This window comes from Staurois parvus, unplaced genomic scaffold (assembly GCF_062004578.1).
Source record: "Staurois parvus isolate SC_StPar_1 unplaced genomic scaffold, SC_StPar_1.0 ptg000190l, whole genome shotgun sequence".
Classification (NCBI taxonomy): domain Eukaryota; kingdom Metazoa; phylum Chordata; class Amphibia; order Anura; family Ranidae; genus Staurois; species Staurois parvus.
The window spans coordinates 1,826,916-1,844,445 of record NW_028317986.1 but is presented as its reverse complement, the minus strand read 5'-3'; the positions used below and the strand labels follow the sequence as shown (position 1 = coordinate 1,844,445).

The 17,530-nt window shown below is 45.7% G+C and overlaps 1 long non-coding RNA gene across 1 annotated transcript; it reads right to left on the bottom strand.

Moving 5' to 3' along the window:
* Window positions 1–1,823: 1,823 nt before the first annotated feature.
* Window positions 1,824–14,871, bottom strand: LOC149461976 (uncharacterized). Its single transcript, XR_016312750.1, has 2 exons — window positions 14,733–14,871; window positions 1,824–2,872 (listed from the first exon to the last, which is right to left on the bottom strand). It is a non-coding gene; the product is annotated as an uncharacterized LOC149461976 (long non-coding RNA).
* Between the last annotated feature and the right edge of the window lie 2,659 nt (window positions 14,872–17,530).

Below are 17,530 nucleotides of genomic sequence, written 5' to 3'. Positions count from 1 at the left end.
GGAACCTCAAAAAAAAACCCAGGTGGGAAGAATGTCGCCAGCACACCAGGGATCTCCGGTTATGGGGCCAAAGCTTTAACATTTATTTATTTATTACCTGAAATAAATAAACTGACTACTAACATTCCATTCCATTCCAATTTGAGTTCTGAATATGCCTGTAATACGCACAAGGCGTTGTGTATAAAAAAAGAAAACTAATGCAGTCACCCTATCTAACGATCGGTAAGCTGAAATATATGACATTTTCGGTTTTGGGTTTATACCGCTTTCAGGACTCATTAGGCATCGATCTCGTTGGTGGCCCATGGGATGGAATGCTCTTTAATGTATTTTTATTTTTTACATTCCATTCCATTGCTGCTTCCCTTCATTGGGGACTCAGTGACTGTCAGCATGACTCAGCCTCTTAGGAAGTGACATATGCATGAAATACCTGACCGCAGGCACGCTCACAACAAATTATCCCTCGTTAAAAGAAGAAAAGTGCTAATATTGCAGAGAGAAGGAATTTGTGGGGGAGAGTCAAAACTTTTGCCCAGGTGCAATAGAGATAAAGAAAATGCTGTACTCCCCCTCCATTGACTCTGGCACCCCTCCCTATAGGGACTTTGTGTCTTCATTGCCCACCAGTCCTTCAACCCCCGGTTCACAACTATGCGGCCGTGCGGGTCACGAGATCCCATTCATTTGAATGGACTGCCATGCCCGTGACACACAGGGAAGCAGTCCCTGCACTTCTTCGGAAAATGCGGCCCGCACGGGAACCTCAGTTCCCAGTACAGTTGCGTTTCCCAGTGCGGACGGCGTGCCATTAGAACGAATGGCACCCGCCCGGGGGTCCGCAATTCTCTGTGCAGGTGGTGCGGCTGTATGGATTTTCATGCCAGTCCGCAGCAGCACCACCCGCACAGATGTGAACCGGGGGTAACACCCCGGTCACATCGGGTGCGCTTTGCGTGTCCTGCGACCTGGGTCTGGGACTTTTTTTAAAAGCAAAATAGCAGCGTTTTTGCGACAATAGATTTCAATGCAGAATCTGCTGTAGTGCGTTTTTGCCGCTTTTTTCGTTTTGCATTTTTATTCTGCCCAGCAAAAAACAAAAAAAATCCACTCCATTCCCAGCCAAAAATGTTTTTTCTTTAGTACCATGAGGTGTAGCACAGTGGCTAAATGGTTGGCACTTCCATCTGGAAGTACTAGCGTTGTTGGTTTGAATCCCAACCATGGCACCACCTGCCTGGAGTTTGCATGTTCTCCCTGTGCCTCTGTGGGTTTCCTCTGGTTTCCTCCCACACTCCAAAGACATGCTGGTAGGTGAATTGGCTCCTGTCTAAATTGTCCCTAGTATGTGTATGTATGAATGTGAGTTAGGGACCTTAGATTGTACACCCCTTGAGGGTTAGGGACCTTAGATTGTACGCCCCTTGAGGGTTAGGGACCTTAGATTGTACACCCCTTGAGGGTTAGGGACTGATGTGAATGTACAATATATATGTAAAGTGCTGCGTAAATTAACAGCGCTATATAAGTACCTGAAATAAATAAATAAAGCTTGATTGTTTGAATTTCCAACTCACTGTCAGATTACAGAATGCCCAATATTTCTGATTTTCTAAAGAAAATTAGTTAGGAATTTAACCCATGTATGGCCTGCATAGAAGCTGATTGGCCACCATGCACAGTTTCACCCAATACTACCAAAGGTGTGCATAGCCTCTTGCATTTGCAAAGCGCAAACACACATGCATGTATATATAGAGTGCCTTGAAAAAGTATTCACACTCCTTGAATTTTTCCCCATGTTGTCATGTTACAACCAGAACCGTCAATGTATTTTATTGGGATTTGATGTGATAGACCAACACAAAGTGGCACATCATTGTGAAGTGGAAGGAAAATGAGAAATGGTTTTCAAAATGTTTTACAAATAAATCTGTGAAAAGTGTGGCGGCATTTGTATTCAGCCCCCCGGAGTCAATACTTTGTAGGACTCCCTTTGGCTGCAATTCCAGCTGCAAGTCTTTTTGGGGATGTCTCTTTGCACATCTAGAGAGGGACATTTCTGCCCATTCTTCTATGCAGAATCGCTCAAGCTGTCAGATTGGATGGAGAGCGTCTGTGAACAGCAATTTTCAAGTCTTGCCACAGATTCTCCATTGGATTTCAGTCTGGACTGTGACTGGGCCATTCTAACACATGAATATGCTTTGATCTAAACCATTCCATTGTAGCTCTGGCTGGATGTTTCGGGTCGTTGTCCTGCTGGAAGGGGAACCTCCGCCCCGGTCTCAAGTCTTTTACAGACTCTAACAGGTTTCCTTCTAAGATTGCCCTGTATTTGGCTCCATCCATCTTCCCATCAACTCTGACCAGCTTCCCTGTCCCTACTGAAGAAAAGCATCCCCACAACATGATGCTGCTGCCACCATGTTTCACGGTGGGGATGGTGTGTTCAGGGTGATGTGCAGTGTTAGTTTTCCATCACACATAGCGTTTTGCTTTTAGGCCAAAAAGTTAAATTCTGACCAGAGCTCCTTCTTCCACATGTTTGCTGTGTCCCCCACATGGCTTCTCACAAACTTTTTTTCAGCAATGCCTTTCGTCTTGTCACTCTTCCATAAAGGCCAGATTTGTGGAGTGCACGACTAATAGTTGTCCTGTGGAGAGATTCTCTCCCCTGAGTTGTGGATCTCTGCAGCTCCTCCAGAGTTCCCATGGGCCTCTTGGCTGCTTCTCTGATGAATGCTCTCTTTGCCCGGCCTGTCAGTTGAGGTGGACGGCCATGTCTTGGTAGGTTTGCAGTTGTAGTTGCAGCCCTACTCTTTCCATTTTTGGATGATGGATTGAACAGTGCTGGTTACCACAAATCCTGTACAGACCAATATACAAAACAATCAGATTTAATTACAAATTTACTAAAATAAAACCCCATAAATGATCCAAACATATTAATAAATAAGAAAATAAAAAAATAGCAAAATACATATATGGCCTTGAGATAGATCAACGCGTTTCGCAGATTTTTCCCACTTATTCGGGACTGACAAGGAGATTATAACTTATAATGGGTTGTGTAGAATAGTAGAATGATCTCTAAAGAAAGAGAATAAAATATTAACAAGTTTATTATCCGTAATAATATACCATAGATATACCATATACTGTATGTGCAGGAATCTATGATCAAATACATATGAATGTATCAGCACAAATGCATGTGAGATATATAGGTTTATGCAGACCTAGCATTGTGAATACATACGCATCACTTTTTATCTTGCCCCTTAACCCCTATATATACATACAGTCTTCCTTGAGCCCCGCTGGCAAATTATCCCCCTGCCTGGAGATTCAGAGTGAAGGAGAAATGCTTCCACACTCCTCTTATAAGTAGAGCCACTCAGTGGGAGATCTTTCCCATCTCCCCACTGGCACACACAGCGATAATTCTAATGTGAATGGGGTGATTAGGGTGTGCCCAGGCACATTAGGCATACCCAGTGTGCTCTCCTTTGAATATTACAGCACCCTCTGCAGCACTGTAGACCAGCCTTTCTCAACCAGGGTTCCGTCAGAGGTTGCTAGGGGGTCCTTGAGGAATGAGAACTTTCTGCCTCTCAGATGAGAAACCACTGACGCCAATGATCTTTTAAGCTATCTCATAGTGGCGGATTCTTCACACCGATCTCAAATGTAAGGAGCATTGTTTCCACTGACCATCACGCAAATGTAGCAAGCTGTAGATATAGTAATTAATAGCAGGGGTTCCCTGAGAATGGAAGGTTAATTTAAGGGTTCCTCCATGGTAAAAGGTTGAGAGAGGTTGCTGTCCCTTTACCTGAAGCTCCAGGGAGAAAATAAAAGACCTAGGGACATCATTTGACTGGCCAGAAGACCCCAGGACAAAGAGTTGGGTGTTGGTTGGGGATTCTTAAAAACCAAGAGGGAAGTCCTGGAAGAGGAAGGTGAAGGGTTGTTTAAGGCAGTTCTTTAAAGTACACCTAACAGTTCAGTAAGAGGATACATTGGAAATTTTGGCAGGTCCAGGCACTATTGACCAGTGAAGCTGCCCCTCACTGCAAGGAGCCAATAAGGAGGCCAGGAGATCTAGAAGGAATGTCATATCTCCCAATGGCTTAAGGAATTGACATAATTTGCATTTGAATTTGGCAATAAAATGCTTGGTCTCAGCTGGTGTTGAAGGCAAGAGGGCATAGTAATGTCCCCCCACCTCTCCATATCTACACCTGAGAACTGTCACATGTGGGAAGGTCACATGTTTCCCCATAACCAGAAGAACTGGGTATTTCGCATTGGTGAAAGTAGAGCAGGAGCAGTGGGTGAGTATCAGTTGGTTGGGGAGGGACATTTTCATAGACATGGTCACTGTAGCTCTATAAGGTGTCTCAGGACATTTGTGAAGACAGTTGAAGGTACTGTATATGCAAATTGGTGGTCCATATGTTGGTTTTCAACAGCAATGCCACTGCGGAGAAGCCTTAAATGGTAAACCATGTTTTTCTCTCAGTAGAAGTCTTCCTTTTTGGTCAAGAAGTAAAGGAAAACCTTACCAAAGGGGCCCCCCAATAGAAGCAGCACAGCCACTGTTCTACTGCAGCCTTTCCCAACCAGGGTTCCTCCAGAGGTTGCTAGGACTTCCTTGTGGAATGATCAATTTTTGCTTCTCAGATAAGTGAACACTGATGCCAGTGTTCGCCACTTTTTAGCTATCTGTAAGGTGGTCATTCTCCCACTCACCACCAATCTACAATATTATGAAAAGAGATTTTATATCCCTATATGTACACATCCTAAGTACCCACTTACGTGGCTCCTGCTCCTTCCGCAGCTGGTGTGGGCTTGATGCACTGGAATGACGCGTTGTCAAGCCCAGATCAACAGGTTGCCACATCAGAGGGCCTCAGGTAAGTGTTCTATTCATGACCCTCATGCATAGAATGCATGCAAAAAACCTTCAGCCTTTACAACCACTTTAACCCTAATCCTAACCTAGCTCCTACAGCCTAAAAATGTGCACCTAAAGTTCCTCTTTCTGCACCCAAATAGTTCTAACTGAACCGAGAACAGAACCCTGAAAAGCACTCTCTGAATAGCTCTTACTCCACTTGCCTAGCTTGAATCAGCTGCACACATCCACGTCTGCTCCCAGACCATATTCTTTAAGGACGGCATGGAATTTGTCCATCCTCTAACCACATACAGTGTTATAAACACATTAAATGTTTCACTGTGTACAACCAACAAGGGACGTATAATCAGACATACATTTATTCTTAGGCTTGGCTTGGCATCCCAGCTGTTCATCTCAGGTCACCTCCGGCTCCACTAAACCAGGTTCTTAACCCTTATTACATCTACGCATGGCAGAGAAAAAGAGCTACATGACAAGGGTACCGGGTTTAGGTTCAAGGAGCATGTTTATCTTTTTCTGGACTCAATATTTTAGTGTTGTAGCACTACCTCCTTAGGAGTTGCAATAGATTTGGGTCCTCCTATAGTCCTACACAGCCAGGCAACATGGATTTTCCATAGACTTGAATCCAGGAGTCAGTAACCAATCCTTGAGTTTGTTTTTGACTTTCTTTTAGAGGGATTTCAACTTGGATGGGGTAATGGGTGTATGGGATGCCCAATCGAATCGATGAACAGAGGACAACTTCATGGAACTATTTATGAGTCTATTGCAACACAGTCTCTTTTGGAGAGCTAGCCACCATCTGTTGTAGTACCATCCCAGACCCCAGATAAACTCCTCTTCTTTTCCCAGCTGTCTGGAGGTATCCCTGAGCTGGGGATCTGGTTCCTGTCGCTTTAAGAAATTAGACAGCCCCAGTAGGTGGAGAATCTGGTTTCCGAACATAGTGCTCCCTCCCTGATCTGGCCCAGGGGATGCAGGGTTATTCACTCAGTCTTTCTCCTGTGCTGCTGATGGGTCGATGGCTGCTACCAGGCCTTCTAGCTGGGCTGCTCCTTCCCTGATGCACAGGAGGTCCTCGCTCTGGAGGTCTGAGCTTTCCTCCTTTCCAGTTCCACTACATGTAGGTGAGCCTCTCTCTCCATCTGGGCCCCCTCCCAGGCTCCTGCTTCTCATATCTTCCTCTCTGTCTTCAACCCCAACTCTCCTCCAACTCTCCTGCAGCTGAGCAGGCTCACTCACTTTTAAGGGTTGTCCTGACCCCTTGCCAAGCCTCCTGTTGGGGATTGGCCAGGCTCCCTCAAAAGTGCAGATCAGTCACTCCTCAGATCCACACATTGCTTCTAGACCTTTCTCCAAAGTTCTGAGGAACAGGGGGAATTTCCAGAGGACTGGTCTGCAGACCCTCTCAGCTCTGATCTGCAAGCTATCACACCCAGGCTGCTGCTCAGCCCTCCTAGCTAACAATTGAGGTCTAGCTCCCCCTAGCTTACTAGGAGGGTGGTACATTGTAAATGCACGTTTGTGTACAAAGTTGTCCCCCCAGTCCCTCTCCAAGTCTTAGGCTTTATGCACACTGGCCATTTAGCCCCGGTGCATGGGATCCCAACATTTTTGGTGAGAGTACTTTGCACCATTCAGCCCCAGCAGCCTGTAAAACTCTGAGAGGCTGGAAGCTGCTGCGGCTGGATGCACCCAGGGATGAATGCCTAATATGCAAGCAAACCTCATTCCTAGCATGGAGTAAAAGCAATCTACCAGTGCTATTCAGTGCCATTTTCTGGTTTCAGTTGGATTTATTTAAGTGTAGAAAAAGGCCTCATGCACACTGGGCATTAATAATGCCACTTTTGGGAGAGTTTGCTGGGTTTTTTTCTGCCTTTAAACTCCCCTCCATGTTAGCCTATGTGTCCATGCACATATAGGTGTTTAAATGTGTTTATAGGCAGAAAACAAATCCCATTGCCTGCGCGTTCAGGAGCAACAGCATTTTGGCCACAAAAAAACGCTTGATGCATCTAAATGCATGTTAACGCTGGGCGCGTGTAACACTCAAGCGTTAATTAAATTCAATGGCCAGAATAAATTATTGTTCTGCAGGCCAGAGTACTTGGTGTGATTCTGGACTCCAACCTATCCTTCCAGCCCCAAGTCCAATCTTTAACCTCCCTGGCGGTATGATTATGTCAGGAATTTTGTGCTGAAAGCGGTACCATTTTTTTGCATGGAAATATGTAGTTTTTTATTGTAGGCTGTAATTTTTAGGAATAACTCACTGAAATCTATCCGAAAAAGAGTCTATTAAACATTCCGGATGTGATAAAACTTGAAACACGAAATCATAAATTATAATTTAATAAATAATCATAAAAAATAATAATATAATAATAATAAATTTAATTCAATAATATAATCAAACCAAAAACACTGAAATTTGAAATACAGAGGCAAATTCGCACATCGCTGAGCAAAGTCGCAAAATCGTTTTCAGTGTCTGATGACAAATTTCCCCACAAATCATTATCACTCAATTCTGCAAGTGGTTCTGATTTACTATCGCTGTTCTAAAACCGCTTTTGACGTAAAGGGACGCTTTTTGGCCGCCATGGACTTTTCTAAGTTTCCAGGCAGAAAGAACAGTCAAAATGCAGGCAGGGCGCAGGACAAAGCAGTTGGGACAAAATGTATGTGAAATGCAGTGAAAAAGCAATGACAGCAAAAATGTAATTTTTTAAAAATTTCAAATTTCCCGCCGGTTCCGCCGCCCGAACGTTCCGACGTCACAGGGACCGGAACACGGAAGCCAGATGCCGGCATCCGCCGGAGGAGATGGCCGGGGACGCTGCAGGGGACACATCGTGGGAGCGAAGGACAAGGTAAGTGCTGCTGGGACCCCCAGAGAACGCTGCATGGTAAGCCCGAGTGTAGCTCGGGGTTACCGTTCTTGGTATAGAAATTCTACCCCGAGCTACACTCGGGAAAACTGCCAAGGAGGTTAACAAACTCATGCAGACTCCACCTCCGCAACATCGCCAAAATCCGCACGTTCCTAACTCCAGAAACCACTAAACAGCTCATCCACTCCCTCATCATATCACGACTGGACTACTGCAACTCCCTCCTCACTGGCCTGCCTCGCCGCTGGCTATCCCCGCTTCTGTCGATCCTGAATATGGCTGCCAGACTCATTCACCTTTCCAACCGCTCCATCTCCGCCACCCCCCTCTGCCAATCCCTCCACTGGCTTCCGATTGCCCAACGGATCAAATTCAAAATCCTAACACTGACGTACAAAGCCGTCCACCATACTGCCCCGAACTACATCACTGACCTAATATCCAAGTACCGCCCAGCACACACACTCCGCTCCTCACAAGACCTCCTTCTCTCTAGTTCCCTGGTCTCCTCCTTCCATGCCCGCCTCCAGGACTTCTCCAGGGTGTCACCCATCCTCTGGAACTCCCTGCCCCAACCCATCAGATTATCACCTACTCTCCTCTCCTTTAGGCGCACCCTGAAAACCCATCTCTTCAGGGAAGCCTACCCCACCCCCTGCTAACTTGCCGACCTCCTCCACTCTTCCTACCACTCCATCCCCCACAGCTATCTCCTCCTGTGCCACCATCCCCTCCCTCCTAGATTGTAAGCTCCAAAGAGCAGGGCCCTCGATCCCCTCATGTTTTGCATTGTATTGTTATTGTTCTGTCACATGTTCTGTCCCCCTTTGTAATGTACAGCGCTGAGTGAACTATTGGCGCTTTATAAATACTGTATAATAATAATAATAATAATAATAATAATAATTGTTCTGGCCAATTAAATGAATTAACACCCAAGCGCTTGATGCGTTTACAAAAATGCGGCTTTAGGTGCATTTTTGGCGCTGTTTTCTCCTGCCATGGGAAAGGCTTTCAGGAGAGCTGGGCAAATGCTCAGTGTGCTCGAGGTCTTATGCTGAGCGTGCTCAGCCGAAAACAGGAACCGGATGACTTTTACGCGTGTAGAGCTCCTCGTCCGAAGTGCTCGTTGAATGGGAATGCTGTAAAACCTGCTTCCAATCCACTTCTGCTTGGCGTTGGCAAACCATCAGTGTGTCCTGGCGGGGAAGGGCGGTCACCCTGTCAGAACACAATAGCATAGCATGGAGATCACCACCATAACATCGGGTGTGTTAGTACCGCGATCTGCAATTTTTTTTTTCGTTCAGCCTGCTGGGTTGAACAAAAAAAAAACTTCCGGTGTGTACCCAGCATTTGGCATTAGGAGATAGGTAACCTCTTACCACCCAAGTAATGCATATGTACAGCAGTGAAGACCTCTATGACTAAGCCCCAGTGGGCGAGACGAAACGCATCAGGGCATGTCTTAAGATAAAGGGTTTTTTTTTTTGGAGTCAAGGTCCACCTTAAGTATTATGTTAGAAGGTTCACTTTAAGTGTTATGTTGGAGGGTCTGCTTTAAGGGCCCGTTCAGACATGCGGCAGCCCTTGCCTCAACTCTGAAAAGCAATCCTACGATGGGTTACCTTTTACAGGGCAGTTGACAGGTGGCTTAAAGGGGATATGTCACCTTTTAAGCTCCTGTTTTAACTCTGAAATGGCCAATCCATCATGTGCATGGCAGGTGGTCGTGGGCAGTCACTTCAATGAGTTGTGTTTGGTGGAGGTTATGTAGCCAGAGTTGGGGATTCTACATGGATGAAAGTTGGGGGAATTAGGTGCACAGCTGATCATAACAAGAAATGGAGGGGTTTAAATTATAGCAATATGGTCCCCAAAACTGACCACACCGACAGCAATGGTGGCAATATGCAGGCAACAATCTGGCAATCATGACAATATGTGTGTAAAATGCTGCCAACTATGACAATACACGGGCCACTTAGGTTGCCCATACATTATGCCATTTTCTTTCCTTCAACTACGTGTTGTGATCGTACAAAAAAAAAAACCTGACAGGCTGGTTGTATGGAAGTCGATCGGTTCATGCTGAACTGGCCAAATCTTGATCCGTCTATGGCCGGCTTTATTCTGTGTGAAACATTTACATACACCAAGTCAGTGGCGATGTGACAACGATCTTCCGGTAAATGTTGTTAACATCGGGAATCCTGTAACGGCAGCCGAGTCAGACTGTTCTTACAAAATAGAATCCATGGCTCCTTCCACTCATTACTCCTGATGTGAAGAGTGAGGAGAACTAATGAGGTTACAAGCCAGGCCTTACGGGATTCTTGTAACAGCCGGCTAGGCAGACACAAGGCAGCCCGGCTCAGTGAATGTTCTACACATGGCTGCTGTCTGACTCCAGACAATGGAGGTTTTCTGAACTGCAGAAGCACATCTGTGCTGGCCTATTGGTCCCATGTGTTTATTGCCAGAGGCCAAGACTGGAGAAAATAGCTCAGTTCAGGTTGTCGCTTGGCTTGGCTTAATCAAACACAGCTGTGTCCGTCCTTCCTTCCTTCCTTCCTTTCTTCCTTCCTTCCTCCCACCTGTCTTACTTCCCTTCCTTCTTTCTTTCTTTCTCTCTTTCTCTCTCTCTTTTTCTTTCTTTCTTTCTTTCTTTCTTTCTTTCTTTCTTTCTCTTTCTTTCTTTCTCTCTCTCTCTCTCTCTCTTTATTTCTTTCTTTCTTTCTTTCTTTCTCTCTCTCTCTCTCTCTCTCTCTCTTTCTTTCTTTCTTTCTTTCTTTCTTTCTTTCCTTCTTTCTTTCTTTCTCTCTCTCTTTCTTCTCTCTCTCTCTCTCTCTCTCTCTCTCTTTCGTTCTCTCTCTCTCTCTCTCTCTCTCTCTCTCTCACTCTCTTTCTTTTGTTATCATCTTCTTTTCTTTCTTTTCCCTTCTTCCCGCCCATGCATCTTCTCTTTCTTTTCTTCCAGCCCTCCTTCCCTCCTTCTATTATCTTTCTTTTCTCCTTCCTTCCTAGCACCCTTCCTTTTTTTCTAGCTTGCCTTCCTTACTTTCTTCCCTCCTTTGATTATCCTTCCTTCTGCCCACCTATTTCTCTTTCCTTTTCCTCTCCAACCCAGTATTACATGTCCACTAGTAAACAAAACAGTCCTCCTCCCTGACAGTGATCATTGGAAATCACTGGGCGCCGGCAAGTGATTACTGGCCGGGGACTGGTGATTAACAGCCGCGACTGGTGGTGCGTGTATGGAGCGCGCACCCTACCCGGAAATGCAAAATATACGTGATTTTGCGCACCCGTGCCACCCTGTAGCAGTATTTCTGCTATAGGGCGGTCGGGAAGAGGTTAATTGGTTTGTGTGAATGTCATAGCATCTACAGACTATGGTGTATATATGTGAATATATATGCAGTTATGATGCTATACTGGTAATGGTAGGGATCAGGGACTTATAGAGGGACTGTGATAGTGTGGCGGGCAACCTGGCGCTAACAGACACTGGCTGGGAGGGACACTAACTGACACTGACATCAATAGAGACAATAATACAGTGATCAGTGCAGGGGCGGACTGACCATTCGAGCACTCGGGCACTGCACGAGGGCCCAGGGTCAGTAGGGGGCTCCATGAAATGCCCCTGGTACGTTTTTTTTTAGGCTTTTTTGGGTGTGCTTTGTGTGTGGGCAAGGACACAGGGGCCCCATGATCCCTTATTGCCCGGGGGCCCCATGAGTTGTCAGTCCACCCCTGGATCAGTGCTAATACTGTCACTGTACTGATAACACTGGCTGGGAAAGGGTTGAAATCTAGGGACAATCAAGCAGTTAACTGTGTGCCTAACAATGTGTAATGTGTGCTGCATTTACTAACAGTCCTGGCTGTTTTTTCTCCCTGTTTTGCAGGGAGAAGAAACAGCCAGATCACTGATCTGTATACATAGCCCTTTGCTGTTTGTAAACACAGGACTCTGTGCTGTGATTGGCTACAGCCGGTCAGCAGGTTTCAGCCATAAATCATTGGCCGGGACCTGCTCACAAAATCCCACTGCAGCCAGTGACAGCGAGGATCAGCAGGGGGCGCACGCATGCGTGCCCCTAACATGGACAAGCTGGATGACGTACATGTGCATCATCCAGCCTACCCATGCCACCCACCCACAGTATATGTACTGTGGACGGGCAGGAACTAGTTAAAGTGGAGCTGAACTCTCTCAATCAACACTGACTATTTTTAATCCTTATGCAGCTAGAATTAGTAAATAGATAGGAACGTATATTATATTTATTTATATTTAAATTTTATTTTTTTTACATTTCTTCAGTTGCTTCCTGGTTTCTGGCCTAGGCAAATAATGTCATACATCCCAGGAGTCTTCATGGGCATTTTTTCTTCTTTCATCTTTCGTCTTTTTTTTTTTTTTTTCTATGGTTGAACTGGATGGACTTTTGTCTTTTTTCAGCCAGACTAACTATGTAACTAACCTGTGTGCCTAAGCTAAGGGCATATGGATTCAGAAAGTAAATGCTACATCATCTGCCCTTACTCAAGATGGCCACAGCTCGAAATGCTAGGGGGTGTTTTTCAAAGTGTTTTCTCAACAAAACAAAGCATGGAGACATGGATGGATGGGGTAGTTTGCTGTGAGTATTACAAAGGAATTAAATAGCTTTTTCAGCTTGTGGTGTTTTGCTTTAATGAGGGAATGGATTTTAAGAGGGAAGCCTATGCAAAAAAAACAAAAAAAAAAACATGCATTTCTCTGAAAATCCACAAAAGAGCCTTATTTGAGCATGAAGCCTGGTTGGCAATGAATAAGGAAAGGGGGAAGGCAAGATATCAACCTCCCCCCCAATGAACCAATACCAACAGGGTACCTTGCCATGGGGGACCCCCCTGGCAAAGCAACCTTTCCTCATAATGATGAGAACAATGGCCTCTTCACCACAACCCTGGACCCGTGGCTATGGGGGTGTGAAGGAGGAACTTATCAGAATCTGTAAGTCTTTAAAAAAAAAAAAGTTTCCCTAGATACCTTCATCTCCTGTCAGGAATGGACTCGTCAATGGTGGTGGGACTCACCTGCCTTGTGGGCTGCAGTACCAGGGCTGGCCAGCGGGTGCTCTCAGCAACCAGAAGCTCACTCCTGCAATCAGCCATCACCTGAGGCTGATTACAGGAGGTGTATTTAAGGAATGGCCAGACCTGCAGTCAGTGCCTTGGTGTTTGTTTCCCATGTGCCCTGTTTCCCGTATCCTGTCTCCTGCCTGCTCGACTCTCCTGCTTGACTCTGACTCTGATAGAACTCCGCCGGCACTGACCCCGGTTATTCCTGACCATTCTTCTGCCTGCTCCCGTTGTACCTTTCTGCCTGATTGTTCCTGACCCGGCCTGCCTGACCACTCCACCTCTCCAGCCCTGACTGCACCTGTACCTATTAGTTGAAGGTTTGTTTTGTTTTGCACTGTGTTTGTTTATTTTGTGCAGCTCATAATAAATATTATTATTATTTAATCATTTCTGAAGCCTGCTGTTTCCCTGTATCAGTGCACACATCTCTGGTCATACCTGGATCCCTGACATCTCCTATGTAAATAAGTAAGGGCACCCCTGGTTACTCATTTGCAAAAAAAAAATAGAAAGTACACACACTGGTACATTTGACATCCTTGAAGTCCATTCCGGTGATTTTGCCTAGGCTGAGATGATGCAATCAGTCTGCTGCAGGCAGGAGGAAGCATTTCCTCAGTCACCTCTCCTCCAATAATCAGACTACAACATTGTAACAAGTCACAAGGTGACAAGCTGTAGCATTGACTGATCTGTGCCAGACATGTGCAGGGGCGGACTGACCATTTGGAAACTCGGGCACTGCCCGAGGGCCTGGGGTCAATAGGGGGCCCCATGAAATGCCCCTGGTACCTTTTTCATAGGCTTTTTTGAGTTTGGGCAAGGACACAGAGGCCCCATGATCCCCTATTGCCTGGGGCCCCATGAGTTGTCAGTCCGCCCCTGGACATATGTGAACAGGAAGCCAAGAAGTGCACGGGAACCAGGATTTACAGTACATGATTGTGTCCTCCCTGACCTGGCATATCAGCCAATGAAGTAATGGGTGACCTTGCATGATGCCTGAACAAAAATGGCACCGTTGTTCTAGAGAGTAAAGCAGATAAAGGTATTGACAGGGAAAGTAATGTGAGAAGTAATAGATATACTGACACATTACCTAGCATGGAATGCACCCAACATAGAAAAAATATACATCTGATGCTAGGTCCTTTTTTAAGAAACAGGTCCTGTTGTGCCCAATGACATCCAAACCCTTTGACTCTCATAGAGCTTCTCATAAACAGGAAAGCTCAGTAGTTGTAGACATATAGTACAGACATTCCTCCACCCCAAAAGAACTTCCAGTCTGTCCTTGTAACACCCTCATCACCCCATTTAACCCTCGGTCCAGCACTTGGTGGTCCATTGGATTGTTAATGTACTCTTAAGTAGACGTGATAGAACTTTTCCAAGCTTCCTCTCCACACAAAACTGTTTGCCATCGGTGCAAAACCCCAACTCTTCCATTCCATCAAAGCAAATAAGCGGCGGCGGCCCTTGTCAATACGTCTCCTTGTCTGGCCTCTCCTGCTCCCTCAATGGTTCCGTCAGCCCGGCGGCCTCTGGTTTGCTGAGCCGGGACTGCGGTGAGAGAGCTTGGTGCCACGGAGCCCCAGGGTCTCATCTTGCTGGCCCGTCCTGCCCTCCACTTCGGCCTCGCTATGAACTAAATAAACCCCTGACGCGCACCGCCGTTTATATTTAATCCAAAGTTGGGTCTGGACGGCTTCTCTCATGTCAGCACGGCAAATATATACATATATTTATATACATACGTTTGTATATGGCTTGGCAGCCGCTGTGCCCAGTTGATTATAGCAGCTTCTATAAATCTTGCTGTCAGGAAGGGTTTTTCCGTCAGTACAGTATGTCTTTCCCCCTGGACTGGCGCACGGATATTAAAGACACACCACTCCCAGATGAGCCTTTAAAAACAACACTCGGCTTACTAACTCGATACATCTCAGAGAGACAGAGACGTGCCAGCTGCCACTTTGTTGTTTATTTTCCCAGCCTAGATTCCGAAAAGAGAAGGATGAAGATCTGGCCAAGTGGGAGATAGGTGGATGTATCGGGAATGCAGCTGTGGCCACTGAAATTCAACCTCTTTTAATAGCTAGCACATATTTTACGGAAAGGCAGCTGGCCAAGGACCGAGCTTGAGGTGTCTGGGTCAAAGGCAGGGGTTACAGTTGTTTGGCAGGTCCTGTTGGCCACTGACCCAATGACCTTCAATCTCTGTTTATCCATTTAAGCTTTTAATTATTATTTTTTTTAGAACCAAAGCTGGCCTTCACTGGTAGATAGGTGCACATATCCGCCACTGAAATTCAATATCTTGCACATTATGGAGAGGCTGCTGGCCAAGGATCGAGCTTGAGGTGTCTGGGTCAAAGGCAGGGGTTACAGTTGTTTGGCAGGTCCTGTAGGCCACTGACCCAATGACCTTCAATCTCTGTTTATCCATTTAAGCTTTTAATTATTATTTTTTTTAACCAAAGCTGGCCTTCACTGGTAGATAGGTGCACATATCCGCCACTGAAATTCAATATCTTGCACATTATGGAGAGGCTGCTGGCCGAGGATCGAGCTTGAGGTGGCCAGGTCAAGGTCAGGGGTTTCTGGCTTTGCACCTGTGCCCCAGCGAATTTTATACATTATTTTTGACATTGTCCATAAATTCAACACTATTGGACAGAGGTTACTAAATTTTACTGTGCACACTACAACTCTGGTAGACCCCCAGTCTATTCTGGTATGCTTGTTGGGTTTGGTAGAGGGCCTAGCTACTACAGTCACACTAAGAACTTTACTGAGTATACCTCTGTTTTTACGCCCATAAGGCAATTTTGTTATATTGGAACTTGAGTTGTGTTTTTAGGGTGCTATTTTGGCATTTAGGGACCTTTATTGGGGTGGTTATGGCCTTTGTTGTTTTTTGCCTCGTTTACTGTTGTATTTTGTATGCATTTGTAAAGAATAATAAAAAGAATTTTCAAAAAGAAAAGGTCAGGGGTTACAGTTGTTTGGCAGGTCCCGCTGGCCACTGACCCAATGGATCTCTACCTCTATTTATCCATAAAGCCTTTTATTATTATTAATATTATTTTTTTTTTTAAACTAAAGCTGGCCATAGACTGGTAGATAGGTGAACACATCAGGGATACAGCTGTAGCCATTGAAATTCAACCTCTTTTAATAGCAAGCACATACACTATATTGCCAAAAGTATTGTCCCCGCCCTCCAAATCATTGGATTCAGGTGTTCCAATCACCTCCATGGACACAGGTGTATACAATCAAGCCCCTAGGCATGCAGACTGCTTCTACAAACATTTGTCAAAGAATGGGTCGCTCTCAGGAGCTCAGTGACTCCAAGCGTGGTACCGTGATAGGTGGCCACCTGTGCAATAAGTCCATCCGTGACATTTCCTGGCTACTAAATATTCCACGCTCAACTGTTAGTGGTATTGTAACAAAGTGGAAGCAACTGGGAACAACAGCAACTCAGCCACCAAGTGGCAGGCCACGTCACATGACAGGGCGGGGTCAGCGCATGCTGCAGCGCACAGTGTGCAGAAGTCGCCAACTGTCTGCAGAGCCAATAGCTAAAGACCTCCAAACTTCATGTGGCCTTCAGATTAGCACAACAACAGTGTGTAGAGAGCTTCATGGAATGGGTTTCCATGGCTGAGCAGCTGCATCCAAGCCTTACATCACCAAATGCAATGCAAAGCGTCGGATGCCGTGGTGTAAAGCACGCTGCCACTGGACTCTAGAGCAGTGGAGACGCATTCTCTGAAGTGATGAATCGCGCTTCTCTGTTTGGCAATCTGATGGATGTTTCTGGGTTTGGTGGTTGCCAGGAGATCAGTACTTGCCTGACTGCATTGTGCCAAGTGTAAAGTTTGATGGAGGGGGATTATGGTGTGGGGCTGTTTTTCAGGGGTTGGGCTTGGCTCCTTTAGGTCTCTTTTAATAGCTAGCACATATTCTATGGAAAGGCAACTGGCCAAGGATCAAGCTCAAGGTGTCTGGGTCAAAGGCAGGGGTTACAATTGTTTGGCAGGTCCCAGTTGACCAGTGACCCAATGACCCTCTACCTCTGTTTAGCCATTAAGCCTTCAATTATTTAAAAAAAACAAACAAAAAAAACTCCTGAAGCTGGCCATACATCGAAAGGTGGACGTATCGGGGATGCAGCTGTGGCCACTGAAATTCAACCTCTTTTAATAGCAAGCATGTATTTTAAAGAAAGGCAGCTGGCCAAGGATTGAGCTTGAGGTGGCTGGGTAAGACCGAATATCTACAAAGGGCTGGGGTTACAATTGTTTGGCAGGTCCTGATGGCCACTGTTCTCAACCTCTCTTTATCCAGAAAGTCTTTAATAATTTTTTTTTTTAAACTAAAACTGGCTATACACTGGAAGATAGGTGAGCGTATCTGGGATGCAGCTGTGTCCTCTGAAATTCAACATATTTTAATAACGGCACATTTTTTTGTATGGAAAAGCAGCTGGCCAAGAACCAAGCTCATGGTCCGGTTGGCCACTAACCCAATGTCAGGAGCCGAC